We start from the raw sequence: 23,427 nt of genomic DNA, 5'->3' as shown, positions 1-23,427 counted from the left end.
ACCCCCACAAGCACCAATCCGTGTGCCCTGGTGCTATCACCAGCTGCATCCTCTGTTCCTCTGACTCAGATCTAATCACACTTGTCAGCCATCCCCAGGACAGCTGACACTGTGCCGCTGAGTGGCTTCATTCAGACCCTCCACAGATCCGTAGTCTGGGCACTATGCTTTCATCTTACAGATGAGCAACATGAACATCAGATGAATCCAGAGACTTGGTCGAGGTTCCCACAGCAAGCAAGGGTCATAGCCAGGACTGGAAGCCAAGGCTTCCTGGCGCCATCCCACTGGGGCCCCTCCTGCCCTGACTATACAGGGTAGACCACCTCCTCTTCCCATCTGTTCTCTTGCCCTCTCCTTTTCACTGCCATGAGACCTCTGATTTTTATACCTGGACACCCTGGGGTTTCCCTGGTGAGAGACATCCTCTCCTCTGCAGTCCTGAAGAGACAGATCTGGGCATAAAGTCATCTTCCCACCAGCACAGGGAGCCTGGTACACTGTCGGGGCCCCACAGGACTGCAGTCCCAGCAGTGACACGTCATCTCCACCCACCTCTAAAACAGAGGGCATTGCCTGCTGTGGGATGGGTGATAATCACAGTAACTGTTTTACTTGTAGGGCATTTCTTTCACTTCCTGCCAGGCACTATTTTAAGTGCTTTACATTTCACCATCACAAAACCCCATGTGATATGTACTATGGGTATTCCCATTTTATAGATGAGAAAACAGAGGTGCTGATGGTTTTAACAAATTACCTAAGAAAACAAACACAGTGAGCAGCAAGTCTGGATCAGAACTGAGGCAAGGCAGTTCTAGAATCTGCTCACTTAATCTCCTCATGTTTTCTGTCTGAGCCGGAAAGCCCCAAAGTACATCCAATACCACCCCTCATTTTGCAAACGAAGACACTGAGGCCCAGAAAGTGGGAGTAGCTTGTCCCAGTCCATGGCAGAGTGTGGACTAGAATTCTGACTCCCAGTCCAGTGCCCCTCCCCCCACCTCTGTCACTACACCTCCTCCAGTCTTCCACGGAACTCCTTCTTCCCTGGCTGGAAACAGGCTGGGTTTCTCGCTAACAGCTCGATTATGCTGGGGTGAGCACTCCACTCCAGGAAGCCAGTTTATGGGACATTAAAGTCTCTTACTAATGACCTGTGTTCCTCACATTCAAACTGGAGCTAGGCCAGGTGCTCCAGGCAACCCCTTGTAGGAGTCGTGAAGATTTTGGCTGGGTAATAACCAAAGTCAGATATTTCCAGAGACAGGAAAACCCCTAAGGTCCCATTCCTCAGCTCCTCCACAGCCCACAAGGAGGTTGTTCTGAAACTAATGGAAGATATTTTCTTTTCCCTCTAAGATTCTCACGAACGATACCTGGTTAGCTCGGGCTCCCAAGACCAGCTAGTTACTCTCACCCTGTACTTATTCTATAGACGAAGAACTGCTATGGGCTTTTGGACAGGAGATGTCTTTATCCAAACCTCACACTGAACCAATGGGGAAACTGAGACCAGAAAGGAGACTGGGCCAGCTCCAAGTCATACAGTAAGACCAACAATAGCCAGAAGCAGACTGGAAACCTGACCTGTCCACTCAGAATCCAATTTTCCATCACACCATGTAGGCTCCTCCCACCACTTTGCCCAAAGTAAATATTCACCCAAAGCGCCTTACATTATTTTTAAATCCTCAACAGTTGTAGATATCTTCTCAAAAATGTTTTTGTAGAAATAAAGAAAATAATTGTTCAGGAAATAACTTGTCTCCCTCATCCCTTACTTAATCTGTTTACTCAGGATGACTGGGCCAATTACCAAGCTGTCCCCTTCCTTCCCCTGGGGGGCTTGAAGGAGGTGAATTTAGGACATATCAGTGAGTTTAATGAACTGATGTTTGTGAGTCTTCAGCTTACACAATGTTTTCATTTTCCAACAACTTGTGAGGTAAACACAAGCCTCTTCTTGCAAGAGACAGTATGGTCTGCTGTGTCTCTACCGGGCACCGGCGTGAGACAAACCAAGGGCTGGATCCCAGTCCCAACACACACAAACCGCGGGAGCTCAGCTCACTTATTTATGTTCTCTAAGCCTCTATTTTCCTCATTTATTAAATGGACATCACACCCGCCTCGCAGATTTTTTGGGGAGACTGAATGAGATAAGGTCCCCAGCATACTATAGCACTCAGGGGATGTTAACAATGATTATCCTTGCACCCTCTGTGGCCAGGGACCATGTTACCAAAAAGGTAGTTAACCCTGGGTTTTGATGACGTAAAATAGGCAGCAAATAGAAAAGAGCATCAGAAGGCTTTGACAGATTCCAGTCACAGTGGGAGCTGGATATACTCAGGATTGGCATATCACTCTGGTTATCTAATAAGAGTGGACACAGGCTTTGTGAAGGAGCTACTGGGAAGAGGCACTGTGTTTTTCTGTTTGATGTGAACGTGGAGAATGCAGGTGTAGAGGTGCTGGCTGCCATGTTAGCACTACGTGGAAACTGGGAACGAAGCCAGCAGGGAGAAAAAGGCTCAGGAAGGGAAGACACATGGGGTCCCAATGACATCCTCTGAGTCCTTCCTATAGCAAGTTCTCCCCCAAGGGACTGAAAGCGTAAGAACCAAGGTACTACTCAGGGGTACAGGAGAATGACTATCACTTACAAGTGAAAGAACCCTACAGATTCACCCACTGGCTCCCAGCGTTGGTGAAAGATCAAACGAGCCCCTGGCCTGTTGAGAGGGACGTGCTGGGTGATACCACTGGAGAGAGACACACAGGGCACTTCAGGGAACCATGGAAAAGCTTGACTCCTTCCACTGGATAGCGAAGATGTGTTTTTGATGTTATTCTTTGTGCCTTGCCTGTATGAAAAATTCACCAAAAAAATTTTCTTTAATTCTATTTAAAGAAGTACAACTCAGAATGACTTTGTAGAGATAATTTGGTAAGACATACCAATTACAATGCACCAATTTATTTATCAATTTCATTAATTAAATTGCCAACTGAAGATGCACAAACATTTTAGCTCTAAAATTCCTCTTCTTATGTTGAGAAAATATTCAAATATGTACAAAGATTTATGTTTCACACTGTTTATCATGTTCAAAAACTGAAGCAAGAACTTATGCTATTTATCAATAAGGAACTGAGTAAATTATGGTAAATCCTTAAAAGGGAATATTTATTTAGTCATGAAAAAGAGTAGAGTAGATTTTTCAATGTACTGACAAGGGAAAATACCTATAATATAAAGTTAAGTGGAAAGGGTAGGAGAGAACTGTGCATCATTTAGAAATTGCGGAAGACCTCATCACGGTAGCTTGAAATCAGAGGAAATTATTCCCCAATGTGAAAGAGAACTGGAAGAAGGACAGTCTGAAGTGGTATGGCACTCCTTTAAGTTGTCAATGACTCAGACACTTTCTTGTGATCTCCAATGTGTAGCTCCCATCCTCAGGGTCCCCTTGTGGCCTAAGATGACTGCTGGAACTCTACCTTTACGGCTGTTTTGTAGGCCAGGAGGAGGCAGGGAAGGAGCTAAAAAGCCATGCCTCCCCCCCAATTAGCCTCTTTTAAGCAACCTTCTTGGTGTTGCAGCATCTGTCTGCTTCTCTGCTACTGGGCAGAAGTTAGCCACAGGCACACAGCTGGCTGGAATGGAGACTGGGAAATGTAGTTTTTATTCCAGGTGGCAACGTGCTCAGCTAAAAATCAAGATTCTGGGCTTGATTTTTAGGTGGCTCAAGTCAGTTAAGTGTCTGCCTTTGGCTCAAGTCATGATCCCAAAGTCCCAAGTCTACATCCAACTCCCTGCTTCTCCCTCTGCCCCTTCACCATTCTTCCTTGTTCTCTCTCTCTCTCACAAAATTAATAAATAAAATATTCAAAAATAATTAAATAGAAAATAAAAATCAAGATTCTACTCTAAGGGGTGTGTGTGTCTATGTGTATGTAGAATGCAACATATATGTTTATCTGAATAAAGTCTGAAAGCACATACATATAACAAAACATGGTTATGTCTGGGAAGTCGAAGTGGAGAGTATTCTTTCACTTTCTACTTCATATCATCCTGAATTAATAAATTATTTTTTCAACCAACTTATGTTTAGAATCAGAAAAAAAAAACCATAAACATCCCTCAATATTGGGGAAAAAAGAGGTAATGGTGTTATGATGTGAACTTCAGAGCGCACTATGTGATTAGCAAGAATATCTCAGGCCAGGATTTGAGTATATACATTTATATTCATGCCATTATTAACCATTCTCAGAGACTTCAGCACATCATATGCCTGAATAAGGGAAAGGCCAAACACTGTAGACATGAAAATCTTTTTTCTGATCTAAAGAAATTAGAATCTACTGGTAATACTCTTACCGTGACTAAATGAGAGCTTTTTTTTTTACAAACATTTCATCTCCCCATGAGATTCATGCAGTGAACATTAGTTGAGTACCTAGCAGGGGCCAGACAATTTAACAGGCTCTTTCAATCTTTTCTCACCTCATCCATCACAAAAACTCTGTCGGACAGATACTACTGTCCCATTTTATAGATGAAGAAATCAAGCCTGAGAGAGATGACTTGATCATATGTAGCTCAACACTAGGTCTATTTGGCCTCAAAGGGTTCCTTTTTATACTCCCTGGGGGGTTCCTCAGAGCTAAAACGGCCCCAGCCCCTCCCCTAGAGACCCATGGATGACAAAGGACAAGTAATCCTCGCTGAACTCCCTGTCTCTTACCTTAGGAGCCTGAGAGTGTGAGGCTTTCTAAAATTAGGCTTATCGCTTCCTTCCCTTCCTCCAGCCAGTTTTAAATATAGGCTCTCCTATCCATCTTCCTTATTCACCAATGTTTCCTTTGAACTTCACCGACCATCAGACCAGCAGTATTTTTCCTACTGACCTCTTAACTTCCTCTGGTGGTCTGGCTTGTTACTCATTTTGGACCCGATGTTCTGTGAACTGGTTAATGGTCTCCCTTACCTAGCTGTCAGCCCAGACACAAGTCAGAAAGAGCCTCCATGTATTATTAGTCACCCCTTAGGGACAGAGCTGTCCATGTCCTGCAGCTCATTCCATGTTAACTTGAGTAAGTTTCCTGGAGGCAGCGGGCGTGGTAGACAGAGACTGGGCTTTGGGCCCAGAGATACTTGGGTTTGAATCTAGGCTGTCCGAGCTTTATGAGACTTGGTTTACTTATTTCTAAAATGCAAGCAGACAATATATCTTTTCTAGGCTGCATATGAGGGCTGGTTGAGATAAGTATTTGATCACCTGGCACCTGGGTTAATAATAACTTCTGTTGTTTCTCTTCCCTCCAGTTTTCTTAATGGAAAATGCCCCAAATTCTCACTTTCTAGCTACACAATATCCATATAAATTATAATTATGCCAGTAATTACATAGCCTAATAGTCAAAAGTACAAGCTCTAGGACAGACTGCCTGAATGTGAAGCTCAGCTTCATCACCTGGTAGCTAGGTGGGTTTGGGCATTTACCTAAACCATTTAAAGTTCAGTTTCCTCTGGGGCACCTGGATGGCTCAGTGGGTTAAAGCCTCTGCCTTCGGCTCAGGTCATGATGCCAGGGTCCTGGGATTGAGCCCCGTATCAGGCTTTCTCTGGGCAGAGAGCCTGCTTCCCTTCCTCTCTCTCTGACTACTTGTGATCTCTGTCTGTCAAATAAATAAATAAAAAAATCTTTAAAAAAAAAAAAAAGTTCAGTTTCCTCAACTACAAAATGAGTTTTATGACTGCACCTATCTTATGAGGTTAAATCACTTAGAATAATGCCTCACCCATTTGTAAGCACTCAGTTTATGTAAGTTATTATTATTGTTGCCATGCACTGAGCTCTTGCTAAATGTCAACCTCTGTGTTCAAGTCCCATATACATGCTCTCTTTCTTACAATGCCATGGGTCATATTATCCCTACCTTAGGGCTGGGAAAAGGAGACTCACAGCAGAAGGGTGACTTCCCTTAGATCCCACAGCTGGTAGGTGGCAGAGGCTGGGTTCATGTCGGGGCCCTTTTCCACTTTACTATGAGTTTATCTCCTCCTGACTTCCAGCTCATTCTCCAAGGAGCCTTTATGGCTCCTTTGCAATTTCCTATCCTGATATCTCAGGGACATTTCCACATTAATCTTGGTTTCCTATGCTATTTATGTTCTGTTACCTTGCCATGCTGTATCACAAGGGTTGATTAGTCAGAAATTGTGTCTCAGTGGTTATGACCCTGAAGGAAATGTTCCAGAACCCCCGCCAACCCGTCACTGATCTCAGTTCATGAAGGACAGGCTGTTTATCAGAGGGACAGAAGGCAACCTATTGTGGAGATGTAAAGGAAAGATGACCGGGTTAGAGCATCTCATATGAGACTTGGCCTTCAGGACCTGCTGAGTAAGCAGGTGCCCATGTGGCCCTCTGTAAACAGGATGGTGCCGGCCCAAACTGCTGACACGCAGCTCCACTATCCTGAGAAGGGAGTCTTCCAGGAGCAGGGATGCTGGATACACTCACACATCCACCTAACAACCAGTAGAAACTAAGATCACAGAAGCTACCTCGGATTGAGTGTTTCCCACATGCTAAGGAGGAGGTATGCATACCTCTTGGGTGTCAGCTCTGACCAGTTGCTGCCTTGCTCTTGAAGCTCCAAGAATCCCAAACAGGGATTTCCTCCCTCCAGGCTGCCTCCCTACCAGCCCCTCAGCAAGCTAATTCCTGCTTCTTTATCCAACCATTCCTTCATTCGACAAAATGTATTTTGACTGTCTATTATATGCCTTTTGTGGGTTGAATTGCATCCACCCAAAATTCACATCTTGAAGTCCTAACCCCCAATATCTCAGAATATGATCTTATTTGGAAATAGGGTCAATCCGGATGCAATTCGTTAAGATAGGTCACACTGAAATAGCATGGATGCTTCCTAATCCTATATGAATTGTATCCCTCTAAAAAGGGAAAATTTGGACCCAGACACTCGGGGTAATGGCGAACAAAGATGAAGGCAGGGAGCAGAGTGATATATTTACAAGGAAAGGAACATGACAGATCGCCAGCAAACCACCAGAAACTGGGGAAAGATATGCAACCACTTCTTCCTCACAGGTCTCGGAAGGAGCCAACCCTGACCATGACTTAATCCGAGACTACTAGACTTCAAAAACAGGGGAAACTAAGCTTCCGTTGTTTGAGTTGCCCAGTCTGTAGTCTCTCATTACAGCGGTCCAAGCAGGTCACAGGGATACCACGCTAAATGTGACACTGGAGGCCCCTGCCCACGGCGAGCTTACATTCTGATGCAGAGAACAGACTATAAATCTACAGAAAGACATTTCAGCTCATGACCATGTTGTTAAGGAAACTAAAGCAGGGTAAAGGGATAGACAGGGACCCCCGTGCTCAGAATGAACAGCTGTGAGGAGGGGACATTTTGAGCAGAAGCCTGAAGGAAGAGGAGGAGTACAGCATGAGAAGAATAGGCAGCCCCTCTGCACAGTGCCCTGCCTCTCCCCTGCACCGCCCCCCACCCTCAAGCTGGCTGACTTGTATTCCAAGGCTCAGTTCTGGTGCCATTTCCTCCAGAAACTTGGCTGACCTGCAGGCTAGGCCAGATGTGCTTCCCTCGAGCTCCCATGTCCCACAAGGACAGGGCTCTCCCTGAATTCCCACACTGTTTCATAATTTTGAAGAGAGTTCATGTCCCTGTGCCCACACCGTACTTTCATGGAGAACAGAGCCACCGCGTCTTACTCATTTCTGCATCTCTAGCACGTGGCACAGGAACTGTGCAGAACAGGTGTGCGATACGAGCTTGCTGGATGGATACATGGACAGAAGCAGAGAGACGTGGATTCATGTCATGCATCACTATAGCCTTACAAGATACTTACTAGAGGAGCAAATCCAGGGGTCCCCGAGGAGGGAGCCTGCCTATTCTCACTCACTGGCCCGAACCGTAAAACAGCAGGCTGGGCAAAGTCACCAGGGAGGCTCAAGCTGCTTTGAGGGTGCACAGCCTTTTACAGATTCCACTGTGAGAGCTGCCCTTAACCCTCCAACCACTGAAAAGCATGCAAACAGGCTAACTGTCTTCATTGGACAGACAGGAAAATCTTGACTTGGGGAGATGTATGGGGTTATTGAGGGTCTCGCCGCTGGTGAGTAAGGACTCTGGAGCCCCTGCTCCTTCCACTCCTGGTGCAGCCTCCACAACTCGCTGACCACGAGAACCGTATCTTATAGGCTCATACGTAAGAGGACCTGCAGCTGCATCCAGCCCAACTTCTTACAGACAAGGAGGAAGGGTGGGCTCCAGGCTGACCACCCTCACCCTAAGGCCAGCCTCATTCCCTTTACTCCAAACAAATACCAGAGAAACGCTACTCTGTTCCAAGACAGCAGGAAACACCTGCCCTTTAAAACAAAATAAAAGCAAAACAAAGAGAGAAAAAGGAAAACCATTATCTAGACAGAACCCTAAAATCCATTTTTCTCTGTACTTTATTCTTCAAAGCCCCTTTCCCTGGAAGACCGTGGCTTTCCTGGAGGATGGAGCTGGAGGAGAGCAGACTGAGGATGAATCCACCAACCAAAGCAGCCCCCTCCATCACCCCTTTCATGAGAAACATGTGCAGGTGGACCGGAGTAACCGTGGGGATGGCCAGAGCTCAAGAAGCTCCTGCCTTTCTGGCATGGATGGGGGTTTGTCACATGTCCCAAATGGCCCAGCATTCCCAGCAGGAGATGGCAGAGAGCACAAGTCCCCATATGGCCAGCAGCCTGGGGGTCAGTGAAGGTTACTAAGTAAGGCTTCTCCTCAGTCTGAAGATCACCAAGGCTTCAATCCTTGCTGCCCACATTACAGAACAGCCCTCTGTTCTGTGTTGGGCCTCTGTGCCCAAGTCAAGGGCATGGCTTCCACCTGGAGAAGTCAAGATCAGATCCCAGAGCAGCAGTCTCCCCCGAGTCCCCATGTGAAAAAAATCTTTCACGCTTACAAAGCATTTTTGTGTACAATATCTCAAAACTGGCTAAGACTGAGGACTCTTACCCCTGCAAGCTTACTTCTGCTCCTGCGTTCTAAATCTACCATTGAGCTAGAAAGACAACTCGGCATCTTCACTTCATCTCTAGATTCTCATATTCAAATGACGAACAGAGGTGATTGATTCTACTTGAGAAATGTCTCCCCAATATCCCTTCTGCTCCACCCCTGGAGCACCTGCCCTAGGCTAGGCCTTTTCGCCTCTCTCATGGCCTCCATACCACAGCAGCCCTCCTCCACCTGCCAACCCCCCTACCTGCTGATCTGATCTTCCCACACAGTTACCTTGATCAAGTCAGTTCTCTGCTCCGACTGTTGAATCCCGATTTCCCTTGGGATACATCCAAACTCTTTATCAAGAAACACAAGGCCCCACAGAGGTCAGCTTCGTCTTCCCCTTGCCACTTCTGCCTTCCACATTTTTCTCAGGCACCTGTGAGCTGCTTAAAACAGCATCCCACCATTTATCATCACCACTCACTTCCTTGTGTTTTTCCCTTTCCCTGGGGCACACCTCCCCTCCCTCACAGCCTCTCACCCCTGCCTAATTCCGACTCATTCTTTGAGGCACAGCACAAGGATCATCCCCTTGAGGAAGCCTTGCCAGGCCTTCCTCACCCCACTCCAGCCACCTGGCAAGGGTAGGTGCCTTTTCCACACCACCTTCTAGAACCCAGGTAAGTCATCTGCCCACAGCCCTTTCTGGCTACATGGTGCACCCAGAGTGACAGCCAGCTGTTCATCAGCCATTCTTCCCATCTGCCTGAGCTCCTCAAGGGCCAGAGCTCTGTTTTACCCACCTCTACACCACCTGCTAGTTGCAGCCCTGGCAGAAAGTAAAAACTGAGTAGGTATTGAGTGACTGAATCTTCAGTGGACTTGATGTAACTTATGAGTAGAAATGAGGAGTCTAGGGTAATTCCAAGTTGGAGCAGCTAGACAGTGATGATTTCTGCAAGCACAAGAAACAGAGGATGAGTGAAGGGTTAGGGAGCAGACGGCCACCTGCATCAGGTAGAGACTTCACCAGGCAGTGGGGTCTATGTATACATCTGGAGTTCAGGAAAGCACTCGTCTGGTGAGAGAGATCATGTGGGGAATCACTGCAATGGGAAATTCCCCAGAGGAGGGAGGGTCCAGAGCAGGACAAATCATGGAGGAACCCTGAGCAACACTGGCATTAAAAGGTGGGCAGAGAGAGACAACCCCATGCAAATGACAGAGGGGAGCAACCAGGGAGGCAGGAGCTGCTCCATCAGAGTGATGTCGACCAAACCAAAGGAGGAGTGACTTTCCAAGAGAGTGACACAGTTTCCCAAAGCAACAGCCATGACCACACTTCTTCAGCAATGGGCAAGGCCCTTTATAATCTAGCCTTTGCCTAGATTTCCCATCTCATCCCCTCATACCATAGATCCCAACTTGCCTGTATGGTTTAGAATTCCCTGACTATGCTCTTCCATTTCATCCTCCCATACATTTGCTCAGTCATTCCTTCTGCCTATGAGGTCCATGTCCACCCACTTTGAAATCATCATCAATCAAATGCTATCTTGAGCTTTTCCTCCTGTAAAGCCTTCTTAGCCTGTGCCCCACCAACAGAGTGAGTTGACCACTTATATCCTCGTGTAGGCCTGCACTCTTCCGTCAACCTGGCTCTCATAGATCACCTGTGACACTATATTTTTGTTTCCATGCTTGAGCTGTCTAGGGGCACGGGCTGTCCTAGATTATTTCTATAATGCCAAGGCCAGACACGGAGTGTAGCATAAAGTCAGAAGCCCATATATTTTTTTGAATGAGAAAGAATGAAGGACTTTTCACATCAACATCTCTCAGAGAACAAAGCAACAGAACTGCAAAAATAAAAATCTGGTTAATTAGTTCTCCTTTGTTGGGATTTGGCTAACTGAGGTTTTCTTGGAAATGTCTGGGTTAAACAGTACATAGGATGCTTTAAGTGAATTCTGCCCTGGCCTGTATGAGCTCCCGGAACATAGTTGCAAATGAACTAATCTGGGTGGGAGGGAGCACCTTTGTGGGGTTATAGAGAAACACCCGTTTGTGCTGAGGCTGCCAAACTACCTTTGCCTTGCCCCCAGTGCACCGAGGGTGTCTCATAAATGTTAAATAATCATAATGACCATGCTCAAGTGGTGTCAATGGTCATAAAATCTAGCTTTTATGGATGATTCCCTAGTCTCCTGGTGGGTGGTTAGAAATTGAGCAGGCCTGATGGCCAGAGGTCTCCATACAGGCTGCATCTGAGAGACCTGTAAGCTTGGGTGGCAGAAAGGGGATCCAATCACAAGCTAGGACGCCCAACCATTGATTGATTGAGGAAGGCCACCCACACCGAGCCTTCTGGAATCCATTGGTGAGTCATGGGCCAAAGGATTATGTCTTCAATATGGGCCATTGGACCTGATACCAAGGCATTTCCTGCTTACAGCTTAAGGGAGCTATCCTTAATGAGGGTGATGACCTGTAGGTCTAAGAAATAACCAGATGAGAGGAAAACCCTAGTCTCATTTACCCCTCGTGGGGCACGGCTTCCTAAGCTTTTTCTGATTGTATATTCTCCAGTGGACCTCAGTTTACATTCATTCATTCATGACATCATTATTTATCTGTTGTATTCATTCTTTCCATGGACATTAACTAAGTACCTGGGCTAGATGTTAGAAGTACAGAGATAAATAAGACATGGTTTCCACCCTTGTTGGGTCAACTGTAAGGAGATAAGTAAGACAACTAATTTTCACATAATGTGTTCACTGTATGTAGCCACTGAGGTATGTACAAAGGGAAGAATGGTGACCAAGAGAGCTGATGTTTGTAAAGGATTAACAGAGTACCACCAGGCAGGTAAAAGGGAGGAAGAGGGGATACCAGGTATCCAGAGAGTCGAGGAGGCATTTGAAACAATCAGATACATAGAGTGAGAGCAGTACCAAAATGGGGGTGATGACCAGGACCTCCACTTCCATAATTCCAGGGGCTACAACTCACACCAGCACCTACAGTCATGCGGCACATTATCAGCCCCCCACACCCTTAGTCAGGAGACCTGGCTTCAATTCCTGGCTCTATTTCTAACTAGCTGTATGATGCTCTTAGACAGTGCTCTTCCTGTTTCTCAGTCTCTTCAAGTGCAGAATAAAGAAGCTGGACTGGATAGCTTCCAAGTATCCTCCTCCCTCTAGAGTCCTCTATGAATCTGCAAGTCCAAGCAGAGCTGAAATGACGTGGGACTTAAAGCTTGTCCTTTAGGACTGAACTGGGTATTGTTCTTGGAAATTAGACTTTAATCTTTGCCCAAGTCTTGATTTGTACATAGGCTGATTAAACATGGATGTGTAGACTATTAGCACTCAAAGGTAAATTAAGGCTCACGTAACCCAAGTGGTTCCTTTTTGAGAACATGACACTAAGGACCAGACAGAGCAAATGATTCACCCAAAGGTAAACAGCAAGTTGGATCAGGACCAAGACTCAGGTTAGGAGAGAAGTGTTCTTTGCACCAATCCCGGTAATTACCAAGTCTGACCCTGATTCCTTCCAAAACTCTGTAATGGCAGAGCAGCCAGCTGACCAAAACTATAGATCTAGGATCACAGCACATCTTCACCTGGTATTTCTTTGAAATATGGGACTTCCAAACACTTTTCCTCAGAAGCGAATTTAATCTATGTATATATTCAAGTTACTATAGAAGTGGCCAAAATATTTTTAAAACTATCCATTCTGACACCCAAACAGGAACCCATGTGTGATCCAAGCTCCTCCCTCTCCCTTCTGTTGTCTCCTGCCAGATCCAAAACACATCCCTCTCCTTGTGCCACTGCAGATCTCTTCCAGAGCCACATCCTCACCTCCCTGGGCTATTGCATTAGTGGGCTAACTGGTCTCCCACCCTGCCACGCATCTTCCTCTTTGCAGCCACCATGACACTGGGGACACTCCCAGCTCTGGGCAAGCCAGGGACACTCCCACACCTGCCAGATAAAACCCAGATTCTGCAGCATGGCATACCACACCTTTTGGGATTCTGCCCCTCCCCTGCCTTCATACTCCTCAAGGCACACGAGGATTACTAGTAGGTCTGCAAATATTCCATGCTCTCTTGGGTCTCCATACCTTTCCTCAGACTGTTTTCTATGTCCAGATGGTGTCCCCCTCCTCAAGTCCAGCTGCCTCGCACATCCCTCCTGTACTTGTCTGGTCCAGGTGCAAAATACCACAGACTGGGTGGTACAAAAAACAGACTTTTATTTCTTCACAGTTCTGAAGGCTAAAATCCATAATCAAGATGTAGACAAATTCAATTTCTGATGAGAACCGTCTTCCTGCTTAGGGACAGCTGCTTTCTCTGGTGACTTTACACAGCCTTTCCTCTGTGTGTGCATGGGAAGGGAGCTCCCCAGCATCTCTCCTTCTTCTTACAAGGACACCAATCCTATTGGACCTGGGCCCTACCCTAATGAACCCCATTTAACCTCATTTAACAATATATGAACTTAGGGAAGGAGGATAAAATTCAGGCCATAACACCTCTATGACAGTTCTCATCTCTGTGAATTAGAATGATTTATTTTCATATCTATCTCCTCTGGAGGTCTTTTGGGAAACTCAGACTGGTCTCTGAATCCTTACATCAGTGAGGACCGGTCCAGGTTTTATAAGCCCAAGGCCTCAGTCTTAAAAGATGTGGTGGGCCCTCAGTAAGAAAAGGGTGAACAATTAGGTATGGATGAATTTAGAAAGGGCCCATGCAAGTGAGGGACCCTGGAGTTAAGCTTCACATTGTATTTGCCTCTGGGCTCATAATACAAAGCCTCACCGGAAGCTAAAAAGACCACAGGTTGGGCTGCATTACAACTTCTCCTTTCTTTTTTGGCAGAGAAGTTCATTACCTGCACCTCAGTATTTCTGCATATCTAAAATGGGCTTGTTACAACTGCTGTGTGAGGTCTTTTTGAAAATGTAATTAGATAATCTGGAAGGCTATTATATATTTGTTTACTACCTGTGTTTCCAACTACACGGTGTGCTCTGTGAAGAAGGGGACTAGCCCTGTTCATGTCCATGATGGTGCCCTGAAATGGCTAGATGCTCAACAACACTTCTGACAGAAAGAAGGTAGTATTTGTTAGTCCCTGAAAGACTGGTGCCTGGTACCCATCAGTAAGTAACTTTTCCCCACTGAAACTATTGCTGTTATTAGTGAATCTTAATTAAATGAAAAAGGAAGAGACAGAACATACCAAGACTTGGAAGACAAAAATCACTGTATGCTAGACTCTGGGGAGCATTATAATTCAAAATTGCTTACTGCCCTAAAATGTTTTTAAAGCAGAATAATAAAATATCTGGAAGGAAGAAAAGAAGAAAAAAGGGCAGGGGGTGGGTAAGGAGGGGGAAAGAGAAAGTAAGGATGCTGGGGGAGTGGTGGGGAGGAGAGAGAGAGAAAGAGAGACAGGCAAAACAACACAGAAACCCCTCCAGGCAGTGAGTAGAATCCAAACAGGAAAGCCCCAGAAACTGGACAGGTTTCTCTGGAGACTAAGAGCATGTTTATTCCTGGTGCAGCAGCTACCTCCATATGCTCCAGGGAGTAGAGGGTACTGGTACGCGCTCACCAGTGGGCTGAAGAAGTGCGCGGTCAGGAGCAGCCTCAGTAGACAGCCTCGAATCATGCCAAGCCCCAGTCTCTTGCAGCTTGGAGCTGAAAAGCCAATCCAACTTAGCTCTGAACTCTTCACCCCAATCAATGAAGAGAAATCCCATCAAAAACCCCAAACAAATCTGCTTGGCCTGATCTTGATGATTCAAGCTAAAGAGACATTGCTGCTCCTGGAAGAATCTGTCCTTCTTAAATGGCTCACACTGACGGTGGAGGAGTTCAGAGAGGGAGACTGAATCCCAGCCCTCGAGAGCTGAGAGGGACTTAGCACGAAGCACATGTCCCGTCAGTGCCACAGAGCCTCATTAGTGTTGTTAGGAGAAATTTCCTAAAGTGATCTGGCTTCCTACACAGACCATTTAATTCTCACACTTGACCGTGTCAGTAATTCTGACTCATGGTTCAAGAGTAAGAGCGTGGCCTTGGCTTCACAGACCTTGTTTCATTTCTCACTCCACTTCCGAGGCACCGTGTGAACTTAACCAAGTATCTTTACCTTTCTTGACCCCCATTTTAATTTCACCCTCCGCAAGACCGATAATGGTATTTATCTTACATTCATGTTGTCAAGATGAAGTAAGATAGCATTTACTTAAAAGCAGGTATTTTTAGTGCTGAATCAAGGGTGATTTCCCACCTTATCTCTTCTTCCCCATTCCCTCCACTCCCTTCCAGCTTTGTTCCCAACAGGTACTGTGAAAGACCGCAAGGTAGAGCACAGGGTCCTTGCTCACAGGAAGCTCAGCCCCAGTCGAGCTTCAGTTCCCATGCCTATAAAACATGAAGGTGGGGGCACCTGGGTGGCTCAGTGGGTTAAGCTTCTGCCTTCGGCTCAGGTCATGATCCCAGGGTCCTGGGATCGAGCCCCGCATCGGGCTCTCTGCTCAGTGGGGAGCCTGCTTTCCTTCCTCTCTCTCTGCCTGCCTCTCTGCCTACTTGTGATTGCTGACAAATAAATAAATAAATAAATAAAATTTAAAAAATAAAAATAAAACGTGAAGGTGGGAAGACATGGCCTCTCTAGACCCATGCTCCCTAACCAGCTTCTGGGACACAACATGACTGTGTAACCAGGCTGTGGGCCAAGCTACAGGGATACACAGAACTCTATTCCCTGTCCTCTAGGAGCTCAGAGAAGACTCTAAACAAAGACAAGGAAGAGAAAAAACCCATAGTAAGCATGATATTACGTCAACACTGTAAAGAGTTCAGAAGTCATGGAGAAGGAGGGGAAACAGCTACATCAGGGGCCAGTGATGAGATGGTCAAGGGGGAAACCCAAGAAGAACTATAGTTCTCCTTGTCTGATTAAAAAATAGGAAATAAGGGGGGAAAATGGTAAAAGGAAGTAGAAGTTCACCAGTCAGGGCAAACTATTTCTGGGCATTGCATATTCTAAAGAGAATCTGGCATATACCAACTCCTACATGTAATTACTCCTCTGGATTCTGTGATTATTAAGGCTGGTGGGAAGCAGTATAAAATCAAAGGAGACTGAAAAAAAGAAAGAAAATGAAAGAAGAGGAGGAAAGAGAAAGGAAGAAAGAAAGGAAACTACCTTTGGTTTCCCTTCTATGTCTGAAATCCCATAGCAGAACCCTTTCCTTATTCACTCCATGAGTGGAAGAAAAGAGGGCAGGGGAGGAATAAGGAAGGGTGAAAGGAAAGAAGAAACCTGTAAGATGGATAGTATCTTCTTTGCAAATATGAGGATAGCAAAGCCAGGAGATGAAATGTCCTGACTAAGGCCACACAGCAATAAGAAGCAGAAGCCCGATTGAGAGCCAATGACACCTGACTCCAAAGCTTATCCTCCTTTCAGGGTAACCTGATGCCTGCGGCAGAGTCTACTATATCTCTCAAATGATGGCATAAATGGAAAGGGATACTCTGAAGGGCTAGGACATCACGGACTTAGGGATATAAAGAACAGAGACAAGAGCTCTTCTGCTTGCCCAAAGAATCCTGCCACTCCTACAACTGACTTCTCCCTTTGTTACTGAGTTAACCCTGGGCAAATTGCCTAACCTCTGTACACTCCCAGTGGCCTTATCTGTAAAGTCATTTGATGAAGGAGACTGGATTAGCTAAACGCTTGAGCTCTCTGTTAGAGCTTTGAAGTCCTTAGAGTCTACTCACATCACAGAATTTCACAGCTAAAAAGGACTGTGAAAATTAGTCTTTCTCAAGCTCAAGAAATGGCTAGATCCTATGGCAGCGATCTCTATTTGGCCCCTTTATCTGTTCTCTTTTGTTTTGCATGGCAAAAGAATTTTTAGTTTGTCTCAAGGATGCCCAGCTAAAGAGATTTCTTGGCCTCCCTTGAATATAGGGGTGCACACATGACCAAATTATAGGCAGGGAGATGTGAAAAGAACTGATGTGTACAACTTTTGTCCTTAAAAGGAAATGGTAGGCTCTTGCCTTTACTCCTATCCTCCTTCCTGCTGGATGGAATATAGACTTGACGGCAGAAACTAGGGCCACCATCTTGGATCACGAGATGGAAGGTGTGTATTGAAGACTACAGAGCACATGATGGAAAAAGCTGAGATCCTGATACTTGAGAATCCATCATTCTAGCCCTGGGGCGCCTATCTGGACTTTATACATGGGAGAAATAAATTCCTACTTGTTTATGCCACTATCTTCTTTTTTTTTTTTTTTTTTTTTTTTAAGATTTTATTTATTTATTTGACAGAGAGAGATCACAAGTAGGCAGAGAGGCAGGCAGAGAGAGAGGAGGAAGCAGGCTCCCCACGGGGCGCCTGGGTGGCTCAGTGGATTAAGCCGCTGCCTTCGGCTCGGGTCATGATCTCGGGGTCCTGGGATCGAGCCCCACATCGGGCTCTATGCCACTATCTTCTAACAGACACATCCCTTTTAAAGAAAAAAAACTCACAGATTCCCCAGTTTGGGAGACATACTACATAGAAAGTGAAACCAGGAACATTTTAGATGTTTTCAGGCTGCTGCCATAGTCATTCATATAAAATCTAATGTCTGTCCATGGAAAGAAGGGTCAAGGGGGGTCACCTAGATCAGCTGGATGATGTGTATGTTGAATGGGAAAGAGCTGGATAATCATTTAATGTATATATGAAATTATAAAAATGATCACAAGACTTTTCAATTGCCCTCACCTCTACCTTAAGCTCAGGGACCAGAGGAGCCGATTGAGAGGAGAAATGTTCAATCCAATTGTTTCAAACTAAATTCCACTATGATTCCAGGGCAATATCTAGAAAAGCCCGAAGTCCTGAGAGGGTGAGTAAGGACAAGGTGCAGTTGAAATCAGGAGAACTCCAGACCCCAAAACTGCCTCAACCACAGCACCACCATTTTCATCCGGATTATATACTGTGGAGCCACAGAAGAGTTCAAAGAACTCTTTTCTGTTGTTCACATTGCAATAAGTGAAACCTTCTGGTTAATAGAGGAAGGAACTAGTATCCAGAAAGAGGAAGTGACTTACCCACAACCACACAGTGAGGAAGAAGCCAAGTTCCCAGGCCTAAAAATCAGCTTCAATCACCTGAATCAGTGCTACTGAGCAGACCACACAGCTTCTAACCTGCAGACCACCTGACAAGGCTCTTGGAGTCCCTCAGCCCACCCCTATGCCAGAAATGGAGCTCCCCTTTCATTAGTAATTTTTAAGTGACTCCCTCAACTCCACTGGTATTTCGGCCAGAAGAGAAAGAGCCTTTGACCACAGCAGGTGGTCACAGCGCGAGGATGAGCTGGTGAATTCCCATACAGGCCCCGGAAAGTCACGGGTCACCTAGCCTGCTCAGCTGACCCAGAGAGAGAGGATTTCTTTCCAAATCAGGATGGGCAGTGACAGCAGATGGTGGGAAGGTGTCATAGTTCCTTTAGTATTGTGATCACAACCAAAGGTCATTACTTCAGCCCCAAGGTAAAATCAGGTAGGTGCCTGGTGTCAGGAACAGGCCCCCAAATGCCTCAGCACTGGTGTTGGCCACACAGATGAAAATTAAAATATTTATTCATAGGAATGATCTAGAAGTTCCCAGTTCTCAAAGGGCTTTACACACATTATCTCATTACATGCAGTGCAAGAGGGAAGGTCCCTTCTGATTTGATAATAGACACCAGAAGTCCATCATCTCACTAGAATGTAAATTCATTCCTCCAGGGCAGGGGATTATGTAGACTTTGGTCACTACTACTTCTACTTCCCTCCAACACCAAACTGAAAGTGACGCCCACTTTTTATTTACTTCATGAGTGAATAAATTCCTCTGCCAATCCTTCCAACTTAGTCTCAATTCCCCCAGGGTGCCACTCATGCTCTCTTCTAGTCACACTGAACACCCGCAGGTTCCCAAGCGAAAGAACAGCTTTCCCAAGCCTGCAGGTTCTATACATGCTCCTTCCTCGCCTGAAATGGACTCTCCCACCTTTGCCTTCTCAGGGACCTTTACACCTGAGTCTTGACATTCAGGGCTGCGATGGTCAGATCTGTAAGCTGTTCACCAGGCAGGAGTGATCAGCCCAGGGGGCAACTGGAAGCACAAATATCTGCTTGGGCTTGGCTGGCCAAGCTGTGCACTCTGGTATGGGGCTGCATTTACCCTGGGGTGGGGGGTGGGGGGAAGGCAGGGTGCACCTTTTTCAAATTTTCATGAAGTTTCCATAAGGGTTGTTGTGGACCTGTGGACATCAGTTCCTCCACAGAGCCTTTGTCCATACCCAGAGTAGCTGAGGATCCACTCACAATGTCTGGTTTTGTCTCTTCTCCCCTTGAGGCTGTGAGTTCCTCCGCTGTGGGGCTGTTTTGTTAGAAGTTGTCTCATCCATCAGGACCCTGCCAGGCCCACAGTGGGGGTTCAAGAAATGTTTATTGAATGACTGAATGAATAATGACTGAGTTCTAGAGAAGAAACTGCGTTTTGCAGGGTCACACAGCCAGTGATTGGCAGCGCTGGCCCAAGCCCCCCAGACCTCCTGGAATCTAGTCCAGAGCTGCCTTCCACAGTAGAAGCCCTCCTTCTAAATAACCCTTCTAGAAGCCAAGCCTTCAGAGACACCTAAGTTAGCAGTGAAGACAAGCCAGAGGAGCTAAATTAATTCTGAGAAGTCTCATGCATCTTATTCACTAGGTCAGTGAGGGTTACTCATGAAGAGAAATACTTGGGAGGGGGGCTCATTTTTCCACCCCCAATTCATAACTCTATTCGTCACTCTTCACCCAGATTTAAGAGGTGCTAATTGAGTTCCAGCAGGCCCCATGCCTCTAATGTAGGCTGTTCTGACCGGGCTTTGCCCCCTTCATTCTTAACCTCCAAACCTAAACCAAGTAGCTCTACCAACTGGTTTTTCTCAAGGATCCTAGAGCTAAACACATCTCACACTTTGGTTTTGGGGGGGATAATGTGATCCAGATCTGCTGAGGACATGACACACAGGAGAAAGTGAGGAGGAATGCAGAAAAGCACCACAGTAGCAGCCAGGAGACCCAGGTCCCTGTCCTGTTTGAGCAGGAAACTCCTCATGGGAAAAGTGATATTTGACCATACAACCGGGCCAAGACTAGAGCTATTTTGCCTGTAGAGGCCAATATCCCCAAGGCAGTGTCAGAAAGATGTGAGTTGGGGGTACCTGGATGGCTCAGTGGGTTAATGCCTCTGCCTTCGGTTCAGGTCATGATCCCAGGGTCCTGGGATGGAGTCCCACATCTGGCTCTCTGCTCAGCAGGGAACCTGCTTCCCTCTCTGCCTGCCTTTCTGCCTACTTATCTGTCAAGTAAATAAATAAAATGTTTAAAAAGAAAGAAAGAAAGATGTGAGTCAAGAGGAGGAGAGCTGTTATGGCTTTTCCTAGCTAAGGTGGGCCAGATGGATCAGAAAGATGGACCAGAAAGAAACCAGACCTGGTCTCCACTGTCGGTAGTCCACCACCTTCTCACTCTGTGACCTTGGGCAAATCACCAAACATCTCTGAGCCTCAGGTCTGCATCTGAATAAGGGGATGATATACGCATTTCTACTTCTGCAAGGTTTGTGCTTATTTCAAGTGCCTCTTATCTACTTTACTTATCTCTACAGATAACAGAGGAGCAAATAGCCTGGGCTCAGCACTGAGATTTGCAGGGTGATTTTGGGTAAGTTACTTGTATCTGAATTTTCTCCTTCGCAAAATACTTGTAAAAATACTGTATTTTGCCCAAATACCTCATGGAGTTGTTACAGGAGCTAAAAGAGACTAAAGTACATGATAAAGTACTTATTTAGTAAGTACTAAACAAGTGTTAACTACTCTTGCAGGATGAGTCTGACCATTAAATTATTAAGAAAGCCAGACCACAGCATCAAGGGCTGAGAACCTGCATCCCAGGCCCATTTGGGGTTCTTAAATAATTCCTTATCCTCTCTGGGCCTCCATTTATTTCCTCAGGGAAATGAAAGGATGGGGGATCCCTAAGGGTCTTCTAAGCATTCCATTCTGAGAGTCCCGGTATCTGCTCCTTGGAACCTGCTCCCTGGGCGTGAAGCATCTGTCTCCGCCGTGAACTCCTTACTCATCCTCACTGGCCAGGTTACATTTAATTTCATCTGGGGATGCTTCACCGAATCACAGAGAAACAGGCAAACACAAAAAATGAACGCTGGCATCTTCCCTTGCTGTTAGCATTCAGCAGAAACAGCACTGACTACTTCACTGATCATTAGTTTCTCTCCTCTCCGCATCCAGCCAAGCCGGTACCCCTGGAGGGCATGGCACAGGTGCAGTGTTACAAAGTGCCCAGGCTATCAAGGCAGATCTGGGCCAACCTGAATTCTGTCGCTACCATCTGGATGATGTTCGCCACGTCACTTCAACCCTTCCTTATCTAAAAAGAGGCAGACGAGTATCTACATCATAGGGTTGTGAGGATTCCATGCAGGGACGGCGAAGAGCTGGGGCACGACAGAGTTTCTTGAAAAGGCTGGAAGTTGCCCTTTTTCTCGGAAACGTCTCCTGGGTGTGGCACAAAGACAGCGCGAAATCCACTTCAGGAGGACCGTACGCCGGGCTCAGACCTGCTTGGAAATCCAAAGCCTCCCACCGCCCCGCCGCCCCCACGGATAAGCCGCAGCCACAAAGAGTTAACAGCCACAAAGAGTTAACTACTTTTCTGTCCAACCACTCTTCTATCCCCAGTCGTCTCAAAAGCAGGCCGGGCTTATCCCATGGGGCCCGTGCCCACCCCGCCCTCCGCGGTCCCCTCCCCAGGCTGCGACGGAGGGAGAACGCCAAACAAAACCCTCCTGCTCTGATCAAGTCGCCCCAAACACGCTCCCAGACAAGCGCACCGCCGCTGCACGCAGCATTCTGCACTCGCAGTCTAAACTGCCGCGGTGGGCATAAAAAGCAAGGCAGGGGGGCCCAGGTGGCCCCCACGCCCCAACCCCTACCCCTCCCAACGCGATACCGAGGGCTCTGGGGCCCAAGCCAATCAGGAAAGAGCTCCGCCAGCTTACGGGTCTCCGCCCCTGGCACGCGGGACAGGCCCCGCCCCCCGCACGCGGGCTTCCAATCAGCACCTCCTTCCGCCTCCCGCCACCTGCGTGCAGGCCGGGAGGAGCTGCCCGCGCCCCCCCCCCCCCCCCACGGCCCCGCCCTCGCAAGCGCGCCGGAAAGCTGGCAGAGGACAGCCACAGCTCTGGGGCCTCGCGCGCAGAAGTAACCCTGGGAGAAGTTCCACTCACCTCCTCCCGAAAGTCGGAGGCTACTCCACACGGGAAAACGACGCAGAGGCTATTACAGAAAGGAAAAGAAGAATTGGAGTTATAAAGTGCTCTTAGAGAGGGGGAAAAAAGAAACCTATATATATATTTATAAATATATATATTTATATATAATATATAAAAATCCGTACTCCACCTCGGAGATTCAATGATCCACTGCTCCCATCCCTCCTTCCGCGGCTCCAAGGCCAGGCTCCATCACCTTCACTGGGCCTCAGCCCCGGGCCCACCACCGTGCGCCCAAGCTGGTTAAAGCCCGCTTCTCGTCCGCCCTCACCTGCGCCTGCCTCGAGGACTCTGCCCAGGGCCACACCACCTTGCTGACTGGTCTCAATAAATTCCTGTCACCAACTGAAAGTGTACTGCGTTTCCTGAGTGGCTCTTTCCCCGCTAATCTAAAGGACCACTGACATCTCTCTTACAAGCCCCGACACCTCCTCCCCTATCCTGATTTAAGGCGCCTAATCTTGTCCTCGTTTCACTGCGGAGGTAGATGCCATGAGGCCGGATGGGACACGTGCCACCGAGGCCCGAGCGTCCTGCTTCAGCAACTGCAGGTGGCCTTCCGCCCTTTCCTGGGCCTCGCCCCGCAGGCACTTTGTGCGCTGGCTCTTCTTGTCCATACTGTCACTTGCCCCTCGCACCTCAATCATTTCCCTTTGGCACACAAGTTTTCTCCAGTCTTTAGAAACAAAAGCAAACCGAAGCCAAACCAGAAATAAAAATCTTTTCTGGTTCCCTATCTTCCACCCCGTTCCTACCTGTTTCTCTACACTCTATAAAGCAACTCAAGAACAATCTAGGCCAGTGGTGGTCAAGCTTACTTGGTTCACCTACCCCTTAAAGAATATGGAAAAATTATGTACTCTAAAGCACATTTTTAAGTTAGCGTCTAAAGTTGTTCATTTTGTG

General features: G+C 46.8%; 1 long non-coding RNA gene across 1 annotated transcript in view; it reads right to left on the bottom strand.

Moving 5' to 3' along the window:
* Positions 1–22,832, bottom strand: part of LOC123956006 — a 225,969-nt gene extending 203,137 nt beyond the window's left edge. Inside the window, exons 1-2 of the long non-coding RNA XR_006821485.1 lie at positions 22,652–22,832; positions 22,477–22,525 (exon numbers count right to left, since the gene is read on the bottom strand). This is a non-coding gene — a long non-coding RNA (uncharacterized LOC123956006). The remainder of the gene's footprint in view (positions 1–22,476; positions 22,526–22,651) is intronic.
* Between the last annotated feature and the right edge of the window lie 595 nt (positions 22,833–23,427).

Source organism: Meles meles, chromosome 1 (genome assembly GCF_922984935.1).
Source record: "Meles meles chromosome 1, mMelMel3.1 paternal haplotype, whole genome shotgun sequence".
NCBI lineage: Eukaryota > Metazoa > Chordata > Mammalia > Carnivora > Mustelidae > Meles > Meles meles.
Note: the sequence above shows the minus strand (reverse complement) of the source record. Positions and strands in the feature narration are given on the sequence as shown.